The sequence below is a fragment of the Mirounga angustirostris genome, unplaced genomic scaffold (assembly GCF_029215605.1).
Source record: "Mirounga angustirostris isolate CCGP_5_RB_7025 unplaced genomic scaffold, mMirAng1.0.hap1 SCAF_15, whole genome shotgun sequence".
In the NCBI taxonomy this organism is placed as follows: domain Eukaryota; kingdom Metazoa; phylum Chordata; class Mammalia; order Carnivora; family Phocidae; genus Mirounga; species Mirounga angustirostris.
The window spans coordinates 34,857,774-34,885,573 of NW_026991723.1; the positions used below are offsets into that span (position 1 = coordinate 34,857,774).

At 35.4% G+C, this 27,800-nt stretch overlaps 1 protein-coding gene across 1 annotated transcript in view; it reads right to left on the reverse strand.

Annotated features, from left to right (window-relative positions):
* PTPRD (protein tyrosine phosphatase receptor type D) overlaps nucleotides 1-27,800 on the reverse strand; it is a 2,419,801-nt gene that overhangs the window by 758,257 nt on the left and 1,633,744 nt on the right. The gene's annotated exons all lie outside the window — the stretch shown is intronic.

The following is a 27,800-nucleotide window of genomic DNA, read 5'->3' on the forward strand; positions in this document are numbered from 1 at the left end:
AGACAAGACCAAGTTTACTGAAAAATGAGAACGGCAGAACTCCAACACTAGGGGAATAATTCACATAGAATTCATGGGTTTTTCCACCCTGATTCTTTAGTCTTTCAAAGTTAATTCTTTTAATTTTCTTTTTTTTTTCTTTCTTTGTGTTTTTTTTTTTTAATTTTTCTTTTTCCCCTTTTCAACCAACATCTTATCAATCCCTTTTTTAAACATCTTTTTTATTTTTCTTTTTAAAGTCATATTCTATCCCTTCATAGTAGTTAACCTTATTTTTGGTATATATATAAGTTATTCTCTCTTTAAAATTTTGGGATACAGTTTCTTCTAACAGACCAAAATATACCCTAAATCTCTAGTGTATGGCTTTGTTGTAGTCTCCTGCCTGATCACATTCTCTTCCCCTCCCATTTTTTTTTTTTTAATTTCTCTTCTTTCTTTTTTCAACCAACTTCTTATCTTATCAATTCCTTTTATAAAATCTTTTATAATTTTCACCTTTACAGTCATATTCCATCCCTTCATAGTATTTACCCTTATTTTTGTACATATATAAGCTTTTTTCCTTTAAAATTTTGGGAGGCACTTTCTTCTAACAGACCAAAATACGCCCAAAATCAAGTGTGTGGCACTGATCTCATCACTAGCCTGATCATATCTGACCATATTCTTTTTTTCATCTGTTTCTTTTTTTTTCTTTATATTTTCTTTCTCTCCCTTTCTTTTCCCTGTTTTCGGGTCTCTTCTGATTTGTTTAGTGTATATTTTCCTGGGGTCATTGTTACCCTGATAGCATTTTATTCTCTCATTCATCTATTCTTCTCTGGACAAAAGGACAAGATGGGACAAAATCACCTCAAAAAAAAACGAACAAGAGGCAGTACCGACTGCCAGGGACCTAATCAAAACAGACATTAGTACGATGTCGGAACTAGAGTTCAGAATGATGATTTTAAAGATACTAGCTGGGCTTGAAAAAAGCATGGAAGATATTAGAGAAACCCTTTCTGGAGAAAGAAAAGAACTAAAATCTAACCAAGTCGAAATCAAAAGGCTATTAATGAGGTGCAATCAAAAATGGGGGTGCTAACTGCTAGGATAAATGAGGCAGAAGAGAGAAGTAGTGATATAGAAGACCAAATGATGGAAAATAAAGAAGCTGAGGAAAAGAGAGATAAACAACTACTGGATCACGAGGGCAGAGTTTGAGAGATAAGTGATACCATAAGATGAAACAATATTAGAAAAATTGAGATCCCAGAAGAAGAAAGAGAGAGAGAGGCAGAAGGTATATTGGAGCAAATGATAGCAGAGAATTTCCCTAATTTGGGGAAGGAAACAGGCATCAAAATCCATGAGGCACAGAGAACCCCTCTCAAAATCAATAAAAATAGGTCAACACTCCGGCATCTAATAGTAAAACTTATGAGTCTCACAGACAAAGAGAAAATCCTAAAAGCAGCTTGGGACAAGAGATCTGTAACCTACAATGGTAGAAACATTAGATTGGCAACAGACCTATCCACAGAGACCTGGCAGGCCAAAAAGGACTGGCAGGATATATTCACAGCACGAAATGAGAAAAATATCCTGCCAAGAATACTATATCCAGGGGCGCCTAGGTGCCTCAGTCAGTTAAGTGCCTGCCTTCAGCTCAGGTCATGATCCCGGGGTCCTCGGATCAAGCCCCACATCAGAATCCCTGGTCATCAGAGACCCTGCTTCTCCCTTTCCCTCTGCCTGCTGCTCTGCCTATTTGTGCTCTCTATCTCTCTGTCAAATAAATAAATAAATAAATAAATAAATAAATAAATAAAATCTTAAAAAAAAAAAAGAATGCTATATACAGCTAGGCTGTCATTGAAAACTGAAGGAGAGATAAAAAGCTTCCAGGACAAACAAAAACTAAAGGAATTTGCAAACACGAAATCAGCCCTACAAGAAATCTTGAAAGGGGTCCTCTAAGCAAAGAGAGAGCTTAAAAGTAACATAGACCAGAAAGGAACACAGACAATAAACAGTAACAGTCATCTTACAGGAAATACAATAGCACTAAATTCATACCTTTCAATAGTTACCCTGAGTGTAAATGGGCTCAATGCCCCAATCAAAAGGAACAGGCTATCGGACTGGATAAAAAAACAACACCCATCGATATGCTGTCTGCAAGAGACTCATTGTAGACCCAAAGACACCCCCAGATTGAAAGTGAGGGGATGGAAAACTATTTACCATGCTAATGGACACCAAAAGAAAGCTGGGGTGGCAATCCTTATATCAGACAAATTAGATTTTAAACCAAAGACTATAATAAAAGATGAGGAAAGACCGCTAAATCCTACTTATAGGGTCTATCCAACAAGAAGACCTAAGAATCGTAAATATCTATGCCCCTAACATGGGAGCAGACAATTATATAAGCCAATTAATAACAAAAGCAAAGAAACACATCAACAGCAATACAATAATAGTGGGGGACTTTAACACCCCCCTCACTGAAATGGACAGATCATCTAAGCAAAAGATCAACAAGGAAATAAAGACTTTAAATGACACACTGGACCCAATGGACTTCACAGATATATTCAGAACATTCCATCCCAAAGCAATAGAATACACATTCTTCTCCAGTGCCCATGGAACATTCTCCAGAATAGATCACATCCTAGCTCACAAATCAGGTCTCAACTGGTACCAAAAGATTGGGATCATTCCCTGCCTATTTTCAGACCACAATGCTTTGAAACTAGAACTCAATCACAAGAGGAAAGTCAGAAAGAACTCAAATACATGGAGGCTAAAGAGCATCCTACACAAGGCTGAATGGGTCAACCAGGAAATTAAAGAAGAATTTAAAAAATCCATAGAAACCAATGAAAATGAAAACACAACTGTTCAAAATCTTTGGGATACAGCAAAGGCAGTCCTCAGAGGAAAGTGTATAGCAATACAATGCTTTCTCAAGAAACACGAAGGGTCTGTAATACACAATCTGACCCTACACCTAAAGGAGCTGGAGAAAGAACAGCAAATAAAGCCTAAACCCAACAGGAGGAAGAGAAATAATAAAGATCAGAGCAGAAATCAATGAAATAGAAACCAAAAGAACAGTAGAACAGATCAACAAAACTAGGAGCTGGTTCTTTGAAAGAATTAACAAGATTGATAAACCCCTGGCCAGACTGATCAAAAAGAAAAGAGAAATGACCCAAATCAACAATATCATGAATGGAAGAGGAGAGATCACAACCAACACCAAAGAAATACAAACAATTAGAAGAACATATTATGAACAAGTATATGCCAGCAAATTAGATAATCTGGAAGAAATGGATGCATTCCTAGAGATGTATCAACTGCCAAAACTGAACCAGGAAGAAATAGAAAACCTGAACAGACCTATAACCACTAAGGAAATTGAAGCAGTCATCAAAAATCTCCCAACAAACAAAAGCCCAGGGCCAGATGGCTTCCCAGGGGAATTCTACCAAACATTTCAAGAAGAATTAATACCTATTCTTCTGAAACTGTTCCAGAAAATAGAAATGGGAGGAAAACTTCCAAACTCGTTTTATGAGGCCACCATTACTTTGATCCCCAAACCCGACAAAGACCCCATCAAAAAGGAGAATTACAGACCAATATCCCTGATGAACATGGATGCAAAAATTCTCCCCAAAATACTAGCCAATAGGATCCAACAGTCCATTAAAAGGATTATTCACCACGACCAAGGGGGATTTATCCCTGGGCTGCAAGGTTGGTTCAACATCCGCAAATCAATCAATGTGATACAATACATTAACAAAAGAAAGAACAAGAACCATATGATCCTCTCAGTAGATGCAGAAAAAGCATTTGACAAAGTACAGCATCCTTTCTTGATCCAAACTTTTCAGAATATAGGGATAGAGGGCACATACCTCAATACCATAAAAGCCATCTATGGTGTGATGATATGGTATGATATCTAGCGAATATCATTTGCAATGGGGGAAAACTGAGAGCTTTCCCCTAAGGTCAGGAACACGGCAGGGATGTTCACCATCACCACTGCTATTCAACATAGTATTAGAAGTTCTAGCCACAGCAATCAGACAACAAAAAGAAATCAAAGATATCTGAATCCGCAAAGAAGTAGTCAAACTCTCACTCCTTGCAGATGATATGATACATTATATGCAAAACCCAAAAGACTCCACCCCAAAACTGCTAGCACTCATACTGGAATTGATTAAAGTGGCAGGATATAAAATCAAAGTACAGAAATCAGTGGCATTCCTATACACCAACAACAAGACAGAAGAAAGAGAAATTAAGGGGCTGATCCCATTTACAATTGCACCCAAAACCATAAGATACCTAGGAATAAATCTACCCAAAGAGACCTAGGAATAAATCTAACCAAAGAGACAAAGAATCTGTAATCAGAACTATAAAATACTCATGAAAGAAATGGAGGAAGCACAAAGAAATGGAAAAATGTTCCATGCTCATGGATTGGAAGAACAAATATTGTGAAGATGTCAATGCTACCTAGAGCAATCTAAACTTTTAATGCAATCTTCATCAAAATACCATCAACTTTTTTCAAAGAAATGGAACAATTAATCCTAAAATTTGTATAGAACCAGAAAAGACCCCGAATAGCCAGAAGAATGTTGAAAAAGAAAAGCAAAGCTGGCGGCATCACAATTCCGGACTTCAAGCTCTATTACAAAGCTGTCATCATCAAGACAGTATGGTGCTGGCACAAAAACAGACATAGATCAATGGAACATAACAGAGAGCCCAGAAATGGACCCTCAACTCGATGGTCAACTCATCTTCAACAAAGCAGGAAAGAATGTCCAATGGAACAAAGACAGTCTCTTCAACAAATGGTGTTGGGAAAATTGGACAGCCACATGCAGAAGAATGAAACTGGACCATTTCCTTACACCACACACAAAAATAGACTCAAAATGGTTGAAAGACCTCAATGTGAGACAGGAGTCCATCCAAATCCTAAAGGAGAACACAGGTAGCAATCTCTTCCACCTCAGCTGCAGCAACTTCTTCCTAGAAACATCACCAAAGGCAAGGGAAGCAAGGGCAAAAATGAACTATTGGGACTTCATCAAGATAAAAAGCTTTTGCACAGCAAAGAAACAGTCAACAAAACCAAAAGACAACTGACAGAGTGGGAGAAGATATTTGCAAATGACATATCAGATAAAGAGCTAGTATCCAAAATCTATGAAAACTTATCAAACTCAACACCCAAAGAACAAATGATCCAATCAAGAAATGGGCAGAAGACATGAACAGACATTTTTCCAAAGAAGACATCCAAATGGCCAACGGACACATGAAAAAGTGCTCAGCATCGCCCGGCATCAGGGAAATCCAAATCAAAACCTCAATGAGATACCACCTCACACCAGTCAGAATGGCTAAAATTAACAAGTCAGGAAACGACAGATGTTGGCGGGGATGCGGAGAAAGGGGAACCCTCCTACACTGTTGGTGGGAATGCAAGCTGGTGCAGCCACTCTGGAAAACAGTATGGAGGTTCCTCAAAAAGTTGAAAATAGAACTATCCTATGACTCAGCAATTGCACTACTGGGCATTTACCCCAAATATACAAAAGTAGGGATCTGAAGGGGTACGTGCACCCCGATGTTTATAGCAGCAATGCTCACAATAGCCAAACTATGGAAAGAGCCAAGATATTCATTGACAGATGAACGGATAAAGAAGAAGTGGTATATATATACAATGGAATATTATGCAGCCATCAAAAGGTATGAAATCTTGCCATTTGCAATGACGTGAATGGAACTGAAGGGAATTATGCTGAGCGAAATAAGTCAAAGAGAGAAAGACATGTATCATATGACCTCACTGATATGAGGTCTTAATCTCAGGAAACAAAGTGAGGATTGCTGGAGTGGTGGGGGGTGGGAGGTATGGGGTGGCTGGGTGATAGGCTTTTGGGAGGGTTTGTGCTATGGTGAATTGTGTAAGACTTATGTGTAAGACTATGGTGCTGTGAATTGTGTAAGACTTATGAATCACAGACCTGTACCTCTGAAACAAATAATAGATTATATGTTAAAGAAAAGAAGAAGAAGATAGTAGGAAGGGAAAAATGAAGTGGGGTAATTGGAGTGGGAGAGAAACCATGAGAGACTATGGACTCTTAGAAACAATCTGAGGGTTCTAGAGTGGAGGGGGTTGGGGGAGGGGTTAGCCTGGTGATGGGTATTACAGAGGCCTGTACTGAATGGAGCACTGGGTGTTATATGCAAACCAATGAATCATGGAACACTACATCAAAAACTGATGATGTAATGTGTGGTGATTAACATAACATAATAACATAAAAAAATCAATTCTATCTCTAATAAATAAGAAAGTAAATGATAAAGAAACTACACGAAGAAATTTTAAATGCTAATAATAAATCCCATAAAAATGTGTAGGACCTCTATACATAAAGTATAAGATATATATATATATTTTTAAAGATTTTATTTATTTTTTTGGCAGAGAGAGACATAGCGAGAGCAGGAACAAAAGCAGGGGGAGTGGGAGAAGGAGAAGCAGGCTTCCCACAGAGCAAGGAGCCCGATGTGGGACTCGATCCCAGGACTCTGGGATCATGACCTGAGCCGAAGGCAGACGCTTAACGACTGAGCCACCCAGGCGCCCAAGTATAAGATATTTTTAAGTGAAATTTTATACTTAAATAAATGGAAGAGTTACACCATGCTTATGAACTGGGAAATTCAATATATTTTTTTAAAGATTTTTATTTATTTATTTGACAGAGAGAGAGAGAGCAGGAACACAAGCAGGGGGAGTGGGAGAGGGAGAAGCAGGCTTCCCGCCGAGCAGGGACCCCGATGCGGGGCTCGATCCCAGGACCCTGGGATCATGACCTGAGCCGAAGGCAGACGCTTAACGACTGAGCCACCCAGGCGCCCCTGGGAAATTCAATATTGTAAAGATGTCTGTTTTCCCTAAGTTGCTTTATAAATTTATTTATTTATTTATTTATTTATTTATTTATTTATTTATTTATTTAAAAACATTTATTTATTTATTTCAGAGAGAGAGAGAGAGCAGAGGGAGGCACAGAGGAAGAGAAACTCAAAGACTCCATTCTGTGCACAGAGCCTGACATGGGCCTGGAACCCGTGACGCTGAGATCACGACCTGAGCCGAAATCAATAACTGGACGCTCAACTGAGCTACCCAGGCACACCAAGTTGTTTTATAAATTAAATGCAATCCTGACAAAATATCAGTATTTGTTTGTATTGTAACTTTACAAGTTGACTTTAAAATATTTACGTAAATGCAATGGTCTAAGAATAGCTAAAATATTCTTAAAGAAGAATAATGATGTTGGTGGGGACTTTACTAGAGATCTAGGTTTCTTTTAATACTATGTTAACTAAAACTGACATTGGTTCATCATAGAAAATTGTCCAATGGAACATAATGAAGGCCAGTAAGGGACCCATGCATATATAGATATTTGATCTATGACAAAGGTGTGCAGCAGATCAATGGAGAAAGAAAAGTCTTATATAAAACAATCATTTCTAGAAGATTTTTATGTCATAATGTAATGACAAAATAAATCTAGGAAATGATATATGAGGATAATTTCATTACCTTGGAGTTGAAATTTCAGAGACAAATACATAAAATTACACAAGTACTTGAAAGATACATAGACATACTCAAATATATAAAATTTTAAAATAAATTAGACTTAATATGAATTGCTGTTCACTGAAAGAAGAAAGTTGAAACTACAGACTCAGAGAAGATAATTTTATCATATATAACAAAGAATATAGAGATCTCCTAGGAATCATTAAGAAAAAGACAGCCAATCTAATAGAAAAAAACGCAAGATATTTGAACAGGAAATTAAAAGAAGATAGCTAAGTGGCCAGTAAACACATGAAGAGGCACTAAATTTCATTATTAATCAGAGAAATCACAAAGAGAGACCTGACTCACTCATTATACTGGCAAAAGTTAGTATCATTGACATATCATGTGTTGCAGGTTTTGGTATGTGGAACAATTTAAATGTTCATCAGCAATACAATGGAAAAAACAAATCACAGTATAGTCTTAGAATGGAATCCTATTCAGCAATACAAAGGAACAAACTCAGCTGCTTGCCACGGTGTGGAATCTCACAAACATAATGTTAAAAAAAAAAAAAAGCCAACTACAAAAGAATGCACACACTTATTAAAGTTTATATGTAAAGTTCAAAATGAAGCATAGCTAAAGTTTCCTGTTAGAAGTTAAGAAACTGTACTTTCAGGGAAGAAGGCAAGAGTTATAATTGAAAGAGGACAAAAGAAAGGCTTTCAGGGCAGGGGCTATGTTTTATCTCTTAACCAGGATGGTGGTTACATGAGTTATTCACTTTGTAAAAATTCCTTTAGCTGTCAATTGTTTTTTGCACTTTTCTAGATGCTTGTTATATTTTAACAAGAATAACAAGTTTTAAAAAAAGAACACGTGAATGGAATGTTTGACAGTATATTTCTTTTAAATACAAAACAATGTATTTCTAATGCAAATTTCCATTTCAATTGCAATTCAAAACCTTTTTTTACATGTAGCCTTAGATTCTAGAATCCTATTTAGAAGTAACGACAATGACAAGGAGGGTTCAGAAAAACTATAGCATATATTACAATTCTCTGATTTCAGAACAGTTACTCCAGGTGCCTTCCTCTTCCCTTTTAAAAGCCCATGGATAACCTGGGCCTGCTAATATTTATAAGATGCCCCCAAGGCTCTTCACCAATGGCTCAAAATATCAGTTTGACTACCCCTAAAATGTAGGTAAGAGTCATAGCAGGAACATGATGAAGCCCAGCTCCATTTAAATATTAATAAAAGTAGAGTACCAATTTATTAAATGAAAATCTTCTGATCTGTTCACTGTAGCAAACAGCTGTTATTCTGTATCCTACTGAGGGCCTTGGGATCCAGTGACACTAGCAGGTCTGTCTCTGTGCACATTCCTCTCAGCTGGTCAAATAAACAGCCCCTCTACCCTCCTGTAGAGAGGCAGGGCTGCTCCCAGTTGTCAAACTCAAATAATCCCCTTCAAACAGAATCTCTGGCAAGTTCAAAGAAAACATGCCAGATCCCAGTGTTTTTGGCGGATAATAGACCCCAAGAATCGGCTGCAGGAGCACAAACAGAAAGATGCCTTTGCATATAAACCTTTAACAAACCAAACATTATCACAAATATCTCTTCCCATCCAGTGACCTTTCCCAAAAAATCATCTCTAATCCCTAATGCTCTTTCTTCTTTCTACCCCATTTCATATTCCAATAGTTAAAGTTCAAGATTACTTAGTAGCATAAAAACTTACTTATACTATTTTCTAACCATACAAATATATATATATATACATATAGTTATAAGTATAAATATGTATAGTTTGAACACAGTATAACCAAATCATAAAAAGTAGGTGGGACTGCATGTCAAAACAAAATTGACCCTCATTCTCTAATCAGGGAAAATATAAAAAATATTGAACGACGGATAATGCATAAATACTACATGGACACTGTCAAATTAGTAAGGAACTTATTATTTGTAAACAACCAATACAGCTAATAATTCATCTGCATACTTTGTGACTGATAGGAGCCATTTTTTTTTTTCAAGACTTGGAAATGTTTCTTAATCCCTTATCAGTCATTACAGTCTTCCCTTGTACCCCCATGGACTACTCCTACAGGAAAACTGTCATCTAACTGTCTGTCTGTCTTTCTATTTAATTATGCTTAAGAAAATGATGTCCAACATTTAGCTGACTTAGCAGGTAGGACTGAATATATGTTTCAGTGGATGGATATTGCCAATAGTGAGCTCAGCACAAGTGATTTAAAATGTCATGTATATATCACCATGACTGCTTATATTCATCATTTGATTTCTGCCTTTATCCACAATGAGTATACTGACTTGATTTTAATAGGCACCATGGGGCTTGTTTCCCAATCCCAGGCAGCTCTTAAAGTTCAGGAATAAAAGACCTTTGCATGAATCCAATCAAGAAATGGGCAGAAGACATGAACAGACATTTTTCCAAAGAAGACATCCAAATGGCCAACAGACACATGAAAAAGTGCTCAATATTGCTCAGCATCAGGGAAATCCAAATCAAAACCTCAATGAGATATCACCTCACACCAGTCAGAATGGCTAAAATTAACAAGTCAGGAAACGACAGATGTTGGCGGGGATGCGGAGAAATGGGAACCCTCCTACACTGTTGGTGGGAATGCAAGCTGGTGCAGCCACTCTGGAAAACAGTATGGAGGTTCCTCAAAAAGTTGAAAATAGAACTATCCTATGACTCAGCAATTGCACTACTGGGTATTTACCCCAAAGATACAAAAGTAGGGATCCGAAAGGGTACGTGCACCCTGATGTTTATAGCAGCAATGTCCACAATAGCCAAACTGTGGAAAGAGCCAAGATGTCCATCGACAGATGAATGGATAAAGAAGAAGTGGTATATATATATACAATGGAATATTATGCAGCCATCAAAAGGAATGAGATCTTGCCATTTGCAGCGACGTGGATGGAACTGGAGGGTATTATGCTGAGCGAAATAAGTCAAACAGAGAAAGACATGTATCATATGACCTCACTGATATGAGGAATTCTTAATTGCAGGAAACAAACTGAGGGTTGCTGGAGTGGGGGGTGGGGTGGGAGGGAGGGGGTGACTGGGTGATAGACACTGGGGAGGGTATATGCTCTGGTAAGCACTGTGAATTGTGCAAGTCTATTGAATCTCAGATCTGTACCTCTGAAACAAATAATGCAATATATGTTAAGAAAAAAAAAAAAGAAGAAGAAGAAGGTAGCAGGAGGGGAAGAATGAAGGGGGAGAAATCGGAGGGGTAGACGAACCATGAGAGATGATGGACTCTGAAAAACAAACTGAGGATTCTAGAGGGGAGGGGAGTGGGAGGATGGGTTAGCCTGGTGATGGGTATTGAGGAGGGCACGTTCTGCATGGAGCACTGGGTGTTATGCACAAACAATGAATCATGGAACACTACATCTAAAACTAATGATGTAATGTATGGGGATTAGCATAAGAATAAAAAAATGCACATTAAAAAAAAAGACCTTTGCGTATGTCACAAGAATGCTTTAAATATAAATGTGATAACTTGTCAGAAAGTATGTGATATTACATTGGTTATGGGTTTCACATGGTGATCCTGAGCCTACCATCTATCTGGACGGGATATCTCATGCTTTCTTTTCAATGGAATGCCACCCTGGACACCTAGATCCTTTGAAAGGGCTATGCTAGAATACACATTCAACTGAGAGTCAGGAGACCCCAGTGTTTGTTATGGCTCTATTTCCAACTAGCGTTGGCAAGTTTTTATAAAACTCTTTACCTCTATGTTACTCCATCAGGTGTTCCATCTTTAAAATGAGATAGAACTAGACGTTACATGAATTTGAAGGTGACTTCCAGCTTTAGCATTCTGGAATTTTATGATTCGGTGTGATTGTTCATACTTAAGAAGGCAAGAAATTGTTTTTGAAAGTAAATAGCAGAATGGTGGTTTAGGAGTTAAGGTTCTATCTACACTGAAATGCCTACTCCCATCAGGTAATTTGAATTTAGCTTTCAGGAGTGATTCAGGATATGAGAAAAGCCTTCCCTTATCCTATCCAGGTTTGTTCCCAATTATTTCTGCACATCATCATATGTACTTTCTTTAACTCACTATAATCTGTGAGTATATATTTTCTTTTTTTAAAGATTTCTTTTCTCAAAAAGAATTTAGGCTGTCTTGTTTACCACTGAATCTTTAGTGCCCAGAGCAAAACCTAGCCAGTATTAGAACTCAAAAACATATGTTGCATGAGAAACTGAATGCATAGTAAAACCATTTAACCAAATGTAGCATAAGGCTAGATCTGTTTAAGGGAAAGATGTTTAATGAACGCTAATATAGGAAGACTTTGTTTTCCTTAGATATGCCAAAAGGAAAGATGATGTACCGGAATTAAACCAATAGAAAATATCTGGAAGATTTCCCAGTCTAAAACTCTTTTGTCAGGTCTCTAAAGATATATATGGCCTAAGTATGATGAGGTTTTGCAATAATACAATGAAAATAGTCCTCTATTTTATATAACATGGTTTTAATTTGATAGGTTTTATTAATCCTAGAGTAATTACTTTCATTGACTGTGTCATGGTTTTAAAAAATATACAAGCGAGATGCCAATTTTCACAAAAAATTCATCTGAGTGCTTGAATCAGTTTCATTTTGTGCTAATAATATATCATAATGTACAAATTGTTACATATTATGTTTTAGAAAAGTAATTTCCATAACTGGGCTTGAAAGAAAATGTAAAGCATAAGAAATGGCTTTTGCAAGTTTCCTCAGCATCTGTAGTTTCAACAACATATGGATCCTATTTGTTATTGCTATTTATTTGTGCATCTATTTTTAAAGATTCCCAAGTTTAGCAGAATTAAAAATATGAATATCATCTGCATTGCTCCAGACCACTTTATCATAGAATAGTGATTTGTATATAGGTCATCAAGATTTTTTAAAAAGGGAATCTATAGTTATATTTTATGTAGTCAGAGAATTCACTGTTCTTTGATGCCTTTTCTTGGGTCATCTTGAAAACTGATTGTCACACAATGATCCAATCAGCTGTTTGATTGATCTGATTCAGTTCATCCATGGCACCTGGACCAAACATTTCAAGGTCAGGTTATTTCTGTTTGACATTGATGGACATGGCATACAACATCAAGGGATAAAAAAGAGCCCATTATATTAAAAAAAAATGCCCTACACCAAATACATTTCTATTGTTTTGCTTAAAGATAACTGAGACTATCTAAAGTGGAATAATGTTAGCTCAATGATTTCATCTGACTGCAGTATTTGGTATGGATTTGCACAATTAGTGTGGACCCTCAGTCAAATTATTTAAAATCATAATGGCAATAATACATCATTAAAGAACTGTAGTTTTGTGTTCAGAAAAGTGGCCTAAATATAGGATTTGGAAGAACTTGTCTAACACCAAAATGAGCAAATAGCTTATGGATGCAGACAAGCATAGTGATATTATACAATGTCATCCAATTTCATGTTTTACAATAAATTACATAAATGTGCAGGAACTTTTGAATTTCCTGTCCTCTGAACAATCAGTCCCAAACTCATCAGAACTTCCAGCTAATGCATTCAGCTCCCTAATATTCATTGACTATGAATTTACTATGAAATAAGCACTCTTTTAGGAGCAGGGGATATAGCAGTATATAAATTAGACAAAACTCTAATTTCTATTGGAGCTGATATTCCATCGGTTAGAGATAGATAATAAAGATATCAAATGAATTATTCAAACACTGTGTTAGGAAGTGATAGTGCTATGGAAACAAAACAGGAGAGGGTGGTTGGGAAATACCTCAGGGTTGGAGGACTCAATTTTAAACAGATCAGGGTAGACCTTTTAGAAAAGTGACAGTGGAAGAAATTAAAAAGTGAGAGAGAGATCTATATCAGTGGGAAACATGTTTCATGCAGACTGTGTAGCCAGTACACAGAGGAGGCTAGACTGTACTTGACATGTTAGAAGAACAATAAGGAGGTCAGCGTAGCTGGAGTGCCATGGAACAGGGAAGTAGTAGTTAGATATAAAGTCAATTCTGTAGGATCTTGTAAGCCATGATAAAGACATTGTCTTTTACTCCAAACATGGTATGGTTAATAATGGAGGGTTTTGAGCAGAAGGGTGCTAATATCTGAATTATAGTTTAACAGACTTACTTTTCTCACCAAAGTGAAAACAAATTATGGGGTTTCAGGTTAGAATGGAAGAATGTTTAATTAGGAGTGAGATGATGGTTGCATGGATCAGAGTTTTAAATAACAAACTGCTCCTACCACAAATGTTCACTCTGTCCTTAAAATCATATCTTAAGGTCTCTGGAAGGCTTTCAGAGTTTTTCCACTAGTAGAATCTATTTATGCCAATAATTAATGTAATTTATAAACATAATCCATTTATCTAACTTATTTATTTGTTAAATGGGTTTAAAATAGCACCTAATTCATAAGGTAATGATGAGAAGAATTATGTAAGAATATGCATGTAAAGCACAGCACAGTCATCATACAGTACAGCATAAGTTTCTAATATATGCTAGCTGTTATTGTTAATATGATTAGTGGTACAAAATCTATTTCAGTAAAAAAAAAATATTTACCTTCATTTATTTAGGTCTTCCTTAATTATTCTCAATAATGTTCATTAGTTTCAATATAGCAATCACACATTAGATTTACATCTAATTCTTGTAAATTGTGTCTTTAAAATGATTTTCTGTTTGTTCATTGCTAATAAAATAGAAATATGATTGATTTTTGCATGTGGATTGTGAATTCATTTACTTTGATAAATTTATTCATGAATTTTATTTATCTGTAGATTCCTTGGGCTTTCTATACATAAAGTCATATCTTCTGCAAAAACGGCAGTTTTATTTCATCATTCACAATTGCTACACATTTTATTTTATTTTATTTTTCTTGCCTTATTGCAATGGCCAGAGATTTCAGTGCAGTGTTGAATGGAAGTGGGGTAATAGTAATCCTTGTTTCATTTCTCATCTCAGTGAAAAAGCTTAAACTATTTTACTATTAGGTTATGATGTTTGCTATAGATTTTTTTTTTTGTGGATAACTTTAATCAAAGATGAAACCTTGAGGTGATCCATACATATGATTGGAGAGATTCAGTTTGCAAATGTTTTGCTTAAGGTTGTTAATCTGCATTCATGAGAGATATTGAGGTTAATATTATTTCCATATATTTTATCTAGGTTTTGATATCAATGTTGTTCTGCCCTCATAAAATCAATTGAGAAGTCTGTCTTCTTTATTTATTTCCTGGAAAAGTTTGCATAAGGCTGGTGTTACGTCTTATATATGGAAGAAATCACTAGTAAAGCCATTTTGGTAAAAAATTTTCTTTGTGGGAAGTTTCTAAAAATAGATTTAATCTCAAATACAAGAAGAGTCATATTTTCTATTCTTGTATTAGTTTTGGTAGATTGTACTTTTCACAGAATTCATTCACTTTTTGTTAGATTTTCAAATTAATTAAAATATAATTGTTTATAGTTATTGTAGTAGACTGAATAGGGTCCCCCAAAAGATATTCATACATGAATCCCTGGAACCTCAGAATGTGACTTTATATGAAAAACATGGGTCTTTACAGATGTGATTAAGTGAGAATCTTGAGATGGGGAGATTATCCTGGATAAGCAGGGTGGGTCATAAACACAATCACATGTATCCTTATCAAAGAGAGACATAGAAACAGTTCAGAGACAGAAGAGAAGAGAAGACAAAAGGACCATGGGGGCAGAGATTGGAATGATGCAGCCACAAACCTAGGAGTGTTGGCAGCCACCAGAAAATGGAAGAGGAAAGGAACAGATTCTCTAGAATCCCCAGAGCTGCTGGGAGAAGTGTGGCCTTGCTGACACATTGATTTTGCTTCAGTGATACTAATGTTGGACTTCTGGTTAGAGCTTCCAGAATTGTGAAAGTATAAATTTCTATTGTTTTAAACTACTAACCAGATTTGTGGTAATTTGTTACAGTAGCCTCAGGAAATTAATTTAACCTCTCATTTTTGTCAAAATTTTATTACAATCTCTAGTAATACCTGCTTTTTGCATTTCTAATATTGATAATTTGTGTTTTCTCTCTTTGTGTCTCTCTCTCTTCCTACCCCCACCCCAAACATTAAAAATGTCTGTCACTATTTTGTTAACTCCTTATAACAAGAAACTGCTATACTGGGCAACTGGTTCCTCTCTTTCTCTCCCTCCACAAGGGTTTATCACTTTTATTAGACTCTTCAAACAATTAGCATTTGACTTGTTCTTTCACTCTATTTTAAAATCGTTTTCCATTTTATTAATTCATGCTCTTATCTTTATTATTTCCTTTCTTCTACTTTCTTTGTGTTCAATGTACCATTCTTTTCTCACTAGTTGAAATAAACATCAGGTCGTTCATTGTTCAGTGTCTCTATTGCATTTATTTTTTTTCTCTCTATTGCATTTAAAGCCACAAATTTTCATTTAAATTTTGCTGTAGCCCACAAGTTTTGTGTCTCATTTTCATGATTATTCAGTAAAATATATTTTCTGATATCAATTTTCTTTGACTTACAGTTTATTTATATATGCTATGTTTAATTTCTCGGCATTTGAGGCTCTTCTCTTCATCTTTATTTTTTTCTCTTCATCTTTATATATTGATTTCTAGATTAATTCTACAATGATTCTTTTTTTTTTAAAGATTTATTTATTTATTTTAGAGAGAGAGAATACAAGCAGGAGGTAGAGGGAGAAGGAGAGAATCTCAAGCAGATACCCTGCTGAGCACAGAGCCAGATGTGGGGCTTGATACCAGAACCCTGAGATCATGACCTGAGCTGAAATCAAGAGTTGGACACTAAACCGACTGAGCCACCCAGGCGGCCCTACAATAATTCTTAAACATACCTTGTTATGATTTGAATCCTGTGAAATGCATTGAGATTTACATCATGGTCATCCAGGATATGTTTCATTTTTATAAACGTTCCATATGTAATTGAGAAGAATGTCTACTACCTTAATGTGTGGTATAGCAATCTATGTATTTCAACGAGGATGCATTTCATAACTGCTATTCAAATTTTCTGTATCTTTTTTTTCTACTTGTTTTATCAGTCACTATGAAATATGTTAAAGTCTCCCATGATGATTGTGGATTTTTCTATTGTTTCTTATATTTCTGTCAATGATTTATGTGTGTATTTCTGTCTATATTATTAGAAATAGGAGACATAAAAATTGATGTTTTCTTGAAAAACTGACACTTTTATATTAAGAAATATCCCTCTTTAATTCTAACAATTATTCTTGTCTTAAAGTCTGTTTTGTCTTATATTACTATAGCTATTCCTGATGGGTTTTGGATAATTTTTGTATAATATATCTTTTTATTCCTTTGTTTTCACTCAACCTGTGTCTATATTTCCTTTTACTTAGCTGGAATCTCTTGTATATAGCACAGAGTTGTACATTAGGCCTTTGCTCAAGTCTAATAATCTCTGTCTAATTTTGTGCATGTGATTTAAAAATACATAAGATCTACTCTCTTCCAAAATTTTAAATGCAGGGTACTGTATTAACTATATGCTCAGTATTGTACAACAGCTCTCTAGCACTTTTTTTCACTTTGTATAACTGGAACTTTATACCCATTGAACAGCAAGTCCCTGTTTCTCCCTTCCTCCAAAGCCTGACAACCATCGATCTACTTTCTGTTTCCATGAATTTGACTACTACAGTTACCTCACATACATGGACTCATTTATCCTTTGGTGACTAGCTTATTTCACTTAACAACATCTTTAAGGTTTATCAGTGTTGTAATGATAGGATTACCTTCTTTTTTAAAGGCTGAATAATATTCAATTGCATGTATATATCACATTTTCTTTATCCATTCATTTTCTATGGACACTTAGGTTGTGTCTACATCTTGGATATATTGAATAAATGCTACAGTGAATGTGGAAGTGCAAATATCTCTTTGGGATACTGATTTTAATTTCTTTAGAAACATACCCAGAAGTAGGATTTCTGGATCAGATGGTAGTTTTATTTTTAATTTTTTGAGGATTGTCCATTGTTTTCCATAGCATCTGTCTCATTTTACTTTCTCATCAGCAGTGCTCAGAGTTCCAATTCTCTGCATTCTCACAAACACTTGTTATTTATTTATTTTATTTATTTTGATAAGGACCATCCTAACAGATTTAAAGTAATATCTTATTGTGGTTTTCTTTGCATTTCTGTGATGATTAGTGATCCTGAGAATCTTTTCATATACGTATCAGTCATTTGTATGTCTTCTTTGGAGAATGTTTATTTAACTCCTTTGCCCATTTTTAAATCAGGTTACATTTTCTTTTTTGCTATTAGTTATAGGAATTATATATTTTAGATATTAACCCATTATCAGATATGTGGTTTGCAAATTTTTTTTTCCCATTATGTAGGTTGCCTGCTCTATTGATTGTTTTTGTTGTTGTTGTTGTTTTCTTTTTTCTTTTTGTTGTGCAGAAGCTTTTTAGTTTGATATAATCCAAGTCCCATTGTTTACTTTTGTTTTTTGCTGCTTGTGCAAAAAAAACACTAGTGAGCTGATTCCAACCATACATTAAAAGGATCGTACACTATGACTAACTGGGATTTAGTCCTGGGTTACAAGGATAATTCAACATACAAAAGTCAACCAATTTGATATTCAGTAACAGAATGAAGAATAAAAATCATATGAATATCTCAATAGAAAGAATTTCACAAAATTAACACCTTTTCATGATAAAAACACTCAACAAACTATGAAGAATCACCTCAACATAATAAAGTTCATATATGAAAAGCCCATAACTCATATTGTAGTCAGTTGTGGAAAACAGAACATTGGATATTTGGTCCAGTCTCTTCTCCCCATTCCAGGGAGAAGCTAAGAGGGTACTGACTAGTATTCTCTTACTGGGTAGTGCTATAGTGGAAGGATCAATAATGGTGGTAAGGTGCCACAAATTTCCCTACCAGTTTCAATGTATTTGATTTTGTGCTCACTGGGGTGCACAAACCTCTCAGCTGGTTCCTGGATTTCTCACAAAGAGAGCCCCATGTATTGTTGACCCTATGTGTCCCTGAGGGGAAAGTTTCTGGAGCTTCCTATTCCACATCCTGTTGATGTCACATCCTTCTGTCTTTTAATTAAAATATGTGGTATACTTACATTTTACTGGTTTATTTAAATTTAACTTTACTATTTTACACCTTTTTCCTATTGGTCTTAACTATTCTACATTCCGTTCTCTCTTCTTTCTTGCCTTATTTTTATTTTTTCAAGTTTTCTTCAACATTTCCTGATGATTCACAAACCTTTGATGTTATCTCAACTCAATCTTGTAAAGAAAACATAGAATCATTTGTTCTGCTTACTTCCTTTCTAAAAGTTTAATTTCCACTGAAAAATAAGTGATTCCATGGCAATCATTGTTTTTTATTTATTTATTTATTTATTTATTTATTTATTTATTTATTTTAAAGATTTTATTTATTTGACAGAGAGAGACACAGTGAGAGAGGGAACACAAGCAGGGGGAGTGGGAGAGGGAGAAGCAGGCTCCCTGCCGAGCAGGGAGCCTGATGCGGGTCTCAATCCCAGGACCCCGGGATCACGACCCCAGCCGAAGGCAGACGCTTAACGACTGAGCCACCCAGGTGCCCCATGGCAATCATTATTAAAGCCTACCTTAAAACTACAAGATCTGACTACATTTTTGCATGTATCTACATAACTTAATAATTAAGTTTCTAAAACATTACTATTTATGTTTGACTTTTGTGCTTTTATGTTTCTGCCCCTCTGATTCATTGCCCTTCTTTTGTTCATTTTGTTTATTATTCATGATGTATGTATCGAATAATATTCAATTTTTTTTTAGGTATAAACAGTCTGTGAGTTTTATTCAAGTGTACCTCTTCCCTCAATGCTTCTTGCCTCTTTCCCTCCTTAGTGGGTACTTATCTTCCATATTTTTGTACTCCAGGTTTTTCAAGAACATTTTCAATTAATCCCTTGGTTATTAAAAGGATTATATTTCTTAATTAAATGCTTTTATTTTATAAAAGTGTAGATTAACATGTAATTTCAAAAAATAATACAGAGAGATTCTTTGTAACTTTCCCCCAATTTCCCTCAATGGTAACATCTTGCAGACTTGTAGTACAATAGCACAACCAGAATATTGACATTGATACAATCTACTGGTCTTATTTAGATTTTCCCAGTTTTCTTTTACTTCTTTGTGTATGTGTGTGTATTTAATTTTATGCAATTCTATCATGTGTTGGTTTCTGTATCAATGACTAGAGTCAAGATACAGAAAAGGGCCATCACCTCAAGGATCCTTCATGTTGCCCCTTTATAACCACACTCACCTCCTTTCTCTCCAACCACCTGTCTCTGGCAACCACTACTCTGCTCTTCATCTATAATTTTATCATTCCAAGAATGCTATACAAATGGATTTAAACAGTATATAGTCCTTTGGGATTGTTTCTCTTCACTTAACATAATTCCTTTGAGAGTCATCCAAGTTGTTGAGAATATCAACAATTTGTTCCTTTTTATGGCTGAATACTAGTCCATGGTATGGGCATACTACTGTTTGCTTCCCATTCAGTTGTTGAAGGACATCTAGGTTGCTTCTAGTTTGGAAATAGTATGAATAAACCTGCTATGAACATTCATTTGCAGGTTTTTATTTGAGCCATGAGTTTTCATTTCCCGCAGATAAATGCCTAAGAGTGCAATTGTTGGACTATGTTGTAATTGCATGTTTTTTTTAAAAAGAAATTGCTGTTTTCTTGAATGGCTGTGCCATTTTGCATTCCCACCAGCAATGTATGAGTGAGCCTTGAGTTTGTTTTAAAGCTTCTAACATTCACTACCATCCAGGATTTTAATAACTGATTTGGTGTCACTTTTTACATTTTATCTCCAGGATACCCAGTTAAGCTCTTTTTCATCTTTATCTTGAAATTTATATTTTCATGAAATTTCTTTATAAGAATCTGTTTAGGTGTTTTTAAATAGTTTTAAGTGATAAGAAAATAGCTTTATTATGTCTAGTTTTGTAATTGGATTTCAAATATGCAAAGGAAAATAGGAACCACCTTCTTAAGAAAAAATAATTAAGGATATGTCTTTATTCTATAAGAAACAAGAGTGTAGTGCATTTGAAAACCTAAAGGAAGGTAAAAAAAAATTACTATACTTAAGTAAATCTTTTCCAAGGTGAAATTCTAAATTTCTAAGATGATAATTAATTTGAGTGAAATAAAAAGATATTTAAACACTGTTGCTAAGTAAAAATGACTTCAAACTTTTCTATTTTTTTCAAAATGGAAGCAGAATTAATTTATTTATAAATAAATGCTTAGTAAAAGAGCAAAAAATATAGAAAGGTATAAAAACAGAAAATAAAATTATCCATAATAATATTCATAGAAAATTGGCTTTCATACATTCACTACTTAAAGATCTTTGTGACTAGAATGAGTTATTTTGGAATAAGAGAAAAGTGGTTAATTTTAGGATATGGGATTTAAGTGGAAGAAATATAAGTTTCATTTCAAAATTTTATTGATATAATGTAGAGGTCACAAACTCAAAGCATGAAAAGTTATCATGGTGCTACCTTAGCGGTTAAATTACAACCCCAGATACCTGATTATAGCCTCCTTTTGAGAACTTCAAGCTAGCAAAATTATTAACTCTTTTATTAAATGTCAATTATTTAGTTCTTGGAGTGATCAATGTAGTACCTGACTTAGCTCCTCCTAAACTTGGCTATCTTGAATTGAGTTTACGAAAATAGGACTAGAATGTGAAGATGAAAGAAATGTGTATACCTCTTGGGCGCCTGGGTGGCTCAGTTGGTTAAGCGACTGCCTTCGGCTCAGGTCATGATCCTGGAGTCCCTGGATCGAGTCCTGCATCGGGCTCCCTGCTCGGCAGGGAGCCTGCTTCTGTCTCTGACCCTCCCCCCTCTCATGTGCTCTCTCTCTCTCATTCTCTCTGTCTCAAATAAATAAATAAAAATCTTAAAAAAAAAAAAAGAAATGTGTATACCTCTTAATTTAATACAGAAAACACAGGGATTCTCCACAACCTGTCCTGGAGCATTGAAAAAGGAGCAATATAAGAATGAGCTCACTCCAGCAAGTGCCAGATTCAATCACCCAGCTATTGTGTAATGTCAGTTTGAGGATCATCTATTGCTTATTATTTCACGTAGGAGCAATATATATATATATATATATATATAGCCTTTTGCCCAATTGTCTGCCAGAGATTACAGTTTAAAGTAAATCAATACTTTATTGTAAAATATTTCCCTACTTGTTCCTTCACTGAACAAAGTCCTTGAGGAATCAGTCATGTATTTCAAGTATAAGCAGAACTTAGGAGACCAGCTGAGCTACATAACTCTCAGCATTTTATTTATTCACAAGGAAATCTTGACTTAAATTAGCTACATTCTGCCTCGGCTTCACTTGATTATCTAGATTTACACAGAGGTTGGAGAAGCAATTTATGCAATTCAAAGATGCTAACTTGTCAAAGAGTAAATCAAGGTGATTTTCATAAAGCCCATTTTACATAAGGGGTCTTGTACTTTTACAAGAAATATTATGCTGTTTTCCTCTCATTCCTTTGTAGAGGTATGGAAATGTTGAGATAAATTATTACACATTCTTATTGTTATTTCTCTTTGAGTATAGATACCTATATTGATTCAAATGATTCAAAAATTTCCAGTTGATCCAGTCAACTTTATCAAAGTTCTAGAGGTACTAATATACAAGAAGTTGAAAGTTGAGGGGAAATCGGAGGGGGAGATGAACCAGGAGAGACTATGGACTCTGAGAAACAGACTGAAGGTTCTGGAGGGGAGAGGGGTGGGGGATGGGTTAGCCTGGTGATGGGTATTAAAGAGGGCACGTTCTGCATGGAGCACTGGGTGTTATACGCAAACAATGAATCATGGAACACTTACATCAAAAACTAATGCTGTAATATATGGTGATTAGCATAACATAATAAAAAAACTAATGATATAGTGTATGGTGATTAACATAACATAAAAAAAGAAAGAAAGAAAGAAAGAAAGTTGAGGGTAAATTCCCTTTTATTTTGCATGTTTAACAAAGGAGATGAAACCCATCTAGTTCTGTATAATTTTTCCTCGATTAGCTGTATTCTTAACAGAAAATGTAATTTTTACCTAATCTTTGGGAATTTCAGTCAGAGGGACACGTTGTCTGCTCTTACTACTTCACTCGGGTGAAGATCCTACAATCACTGCATTTTGATGTTGTATGGAAACTTCAAAAATTGTTTAGTTCAAGGTTTGTATTTGTCTTTATTTTGTAAGTGAGATACTTAATGTGCTAAGCAACCAGTCCAGTTTAAGCACTAATAAGTGAGAGATAAAGCTAAAAATCAGACTACCTTAGTACTTGTAGTACTTAGTGCTTAACTGCTTTCCCTACACAAATAGTGCTGCCTGTAAAGAGTTTAGGAAAACACATTTAATCCTTCCTGTAGTAGACAGAACCTAGGGTGACCCTGATGGCCATTTCCTATCTCTCTGCATCCCTAATGTTCATGCTTTGTATAATCAATCCTTTTGAGTGAAGACATGTGAGTTGTTTTTGAACAATAGAATATGGCAGAGATGAAGAGATATTGCAGATATGTAACTTAGGTTCTAAATGTACTGGTTTTGAGTTAATCAAAAGACCTCCTGAGAGGCCTGACTTAATCTGGCAAAAACCCTTAAAAGAGGGACTAGGCCCCCACTCTGAGGTCAGACTCCAAACAGGAGAGATTTTCCTGGCTGGCTTGATGAAGTAAGCAGACACACTAAGGAAGCGCAAGTGGCAAGACACTGCAGGTGGCCCCTGGAAACTATGGATGGTCTCTTGCACCTGTGGTTGGTCTCCAGCCTACAACCAACAGCAAAAAGCAGCGGCCCTCAGTCACACACACACACACACACACACACACACACACACACACACACACAGAATTTTGACAACAACCAGAATGAGATTGGAAATAAATTCTCCCCAAGGCAAACCTACAGTTGAAAACAGATCCCAAACAATGCTTTAATTGCAACCTTGTAAGATCTTGAAGAGAGAACCCAACTAAGACAAACCTCAACTTGTGACTCACAGAAACTCTGAGATACTAGTGTGTGTTGTTTGAAGCTGCTAAATGTGTGGCAATTTGTTATTCTGCTACTTACAGACAGACGGACAAACGAAACACCTATTGTGCTTGAAGTTAGAGTCTTCATTTCCATTGAAAGAAAAATGTTTTTAACCTATTTGTGTATAACACTTAGAAATGGTCCACTCCTTTGTAGTCTTGTTTCCTGTATCGCATTCATTTCTCAACATCGCTGCACCTTTATCTCAGAGCTTTGGCCAGACTAAAGAAGTGATTATGTCTTCAGGCAGTGGTTCCCAGACATCTGATTTCACAAAACAAAATAATTTTAAAATATATTTTGGGGACAGACATAGTAGTATCAACCTTTGATTTTTATAACATAATGACATTTCAAAACCATCAACTAGTATCTAATAATTTTATCATTAAAAAAACAAAGTATAATACCAAAAGTTATAGTATGGGCATGATCTCAGAATAAAGAAGAATCTTTCTTAAGAAAGAAGTGTTTGAAACTTACACACACACACACACACACACACTCACTAACTCTTTAATTTTCCCATTTGCTTTCAACTACAACAGACAAAACATTGTCACAGACTCATACCAAACTATAGACTGTCATTTGAAAGCTATTCTTGTAGGTAGAAGTTTTAAAAACCATTGTATAGAGCATTGACATTCTTTGCTATTTCTTTCAGGCTGCTTATTGCCTTTCTGGATTAAGGTGCTTTTCTTAAGAAGTGAACTGGAAATATATGTTGTCTTTTAATTCCCTATTAATTATATCTTAAAAAAAATCTCTTCATTTACAAGGTAACACCTATTCACTAGACACAATTCTGTATACTCAGTGTGTATTATATCATTGAATCTTCATTACAGTCCAATGATTTGTGTTAATATGATTATCTCCATTTTACAGAGGAGGGATCTTAGGCAATGAGGACTTACATAACTTTCCAAAGTGATCTTAAGTTACTGAGCCCACACTTTTAAACACTATATTACTCTATGGAGTTGGATTTTACTTTGTATATCTCCCTTCTTTTCCATATTGGTTCACACAAAAACTGAAGCAAAAAATAGATGGACATTTGGTGGAAAAGAAGGCCATAAGAAAGTTATGCAACAGGGCAGACAGTCTCATCAATAAATGGTGCTAGAAGAACTGAATACCTGAATACAAAAAAAAAAAAAAAAAGGAATCTAGACATAGACCTTATATCATTTACAAAAATTAACTCAAAATGGATCATGGACCTGAATATAGAATGTAAAACTACAAAACTCTTAGAAGATAACATAGGAGAAAATCTAGATGATCACCTTTTTCAATACAACACTCAAGTATGAACCAGGAAAAAAATAATCGATGAACTGGGCTTCATCAAAATTACAAGCTTATCCCCTGCTAAAGACAAGATCAAGAGAATAGAAGGTAAGCTACAAACTGGGAGAAAATATTTGCAAAATACACACATGTGATAAAGGAATTTATTCCAAAATATAAAAATAAATCTTAAAATTAATAAGAAAACGACCTTATTTAAAAATAGATCAAAAACCCTAACAGATACCTCACTAAAGAAGATATACAGATGGCAAATGAGCACATGAAGAAATGCTCTACATGACATGTCTACAAGGAAATGTGAATTGAAACAGTGAGATACCATTACACACCTATTAGAATGGCCCAAATCTGGAACACTGACAATACCAAATGCTGGTGAGGATGTGGAACAACAGCAACTCTCCTTCATTGCTGGTGGGAATGCAAAATGGTACAGTTACTTTTGAAAAGTGTTTGTCAGTTTCCTACAAAACTACACATACTCTTACCATATGATCCAGCAATGGTGCTCCTTGGTATTTATCCAAAGGAGTTTAAAACACATGTCTACACAAAACCTAGACATAGATTTTTTTTTAAAGATTTTATTTATTTATTTGACAGAGAGAGAGAGACAGGGAGAGAGGGAACACAAGCAGGCAGAGTGGGAGGGGGGAAGCAGGCCTCCCGCTGAGCAGAGAGCCCGATGCGGGGCTCGATTCCAGGACTCTGGGATCATGATCTGAGCTGAAGGCAGATGCTTAACTGACTGAGCCACCCAGGCGCCCTGACATAGATGTTTATAGCAGCTTTATTTGTAATTGCAACAACTTAGAAGCAACCAAGACACCCTTTAGTAGGTGAATGAATACATCAACTGTGGTACATCTAGATAATGGAATATTATTTAACACTGAAAATAAATTAGCATGAAGCCATGAAAAGACTTGGACAAACCTCAGATACATGTTACTAGGTAAAAAAATTCAATCTGAGAAAACTGCATAGTTTATGATTCCAACTATAGCACAGAGACAATATAAAGATCAGTGATTGCCAGGAGTGAATGTATGGGGAATGAACAGGAGATCACAGAGGATTTTAGGGCAGTGAAAATACTCTATACGATATTATTATGATGGATATGTCATTATACATTTGTCCAAACCCATTGAGTGTGTAACACCAAAAGTAAACCCAAAGGTAAACTATGGACTTACGGACTTTGGGTCATTATGATGTGTCAGTGTGGATCTAACTAACTAGCTAGCTAGCTAGCTGAATATATATTTATGTATATATATATTGGATTCAGATTCAAGCAAGATTTATTTACTTCCCATTTTGTGTCAAAGACTGTGCAAGACATTTTTACGTGTTCTAATTATTTAACAGTCATAAACTTATAGACTCTTCAGTCTGATATCTTTGAATAATATCTCTGAGACTGTATGTATAGGACAATATAGTACTTTTTAAATAAAATACACTGTGATTTTTAATTTTATGTGCCCACTTGGCTTGACTACAGTGTCCAGTTGTTTGGTCAAACACCTGTCTTGATGTTATTGGAAAGGTATTTTTTAAAGGAGATTAACATTTACCACCAGTTGACTTTAAGTAAAACAGTTTGTCCTCCATGATGTGGATGGGCCTCATCCACTTAGTAGAAGGCCTTAAGAGCAAAAACACAGATCTCCCAAAGAAGGAATTATGCTTCCAGATTGCAACATAGAAATTCTGCCTGACTTTTCAGTTTTCAGACTCAAGATTTACAACAGCAACTCTTATCTGAATCTCCAGGCTGCTGACTTATCCTATGGGTTTTAGATATGCCAGCTCCCACAAACTCATTGAAATGTGTGTCAATTCCTTAAAATAAATCTCTGCCTCTCATTCTATGTATATCCTATTGGTTCTATTTCTCTGGAGAACTGCAACTAACACATATACCAAGTAAGCTAAAAGTCAGTTCTAATTCTTCAAAATCCATTAAGAAAACCTCATTGGTCATTTTGGGCATGATAGCCCATACTTAACATATAATTTACTGAATATAACAGTAGGTACCCTGGCTGTGTAATCTTAATATCATCAATTTCTCACTTGTAAAAGGACTGATTATAGTACTGCCTTCCAGAGAATTTGTGAGAATTAAGTGAGATAATCTATGATGTCTTGCACAGTGCCTGACACACCTAAGACCTCCTTACATATGAGCTATTTTATACCCTTAAAATCACCCTGGAAATATACATTATTTATAAATAAGGAAACTGAAGCTGAGAGAGGTTAAGTAACTCTTAAGACATTAACATAATTTCTTTGATTGTGAAATGATGGCTACATTTCCTAACACAGCTTCTTCTTCCTGGGTTTTGTTATTCTTTCAGTATTATAAACCTGCTGATAGCTGAAATACTAAATTTACATAAAGAAAAACTGAAAAGAGAGGAAGACTAGCACAAGATATAAGAAGAGTAAGAAATAATGT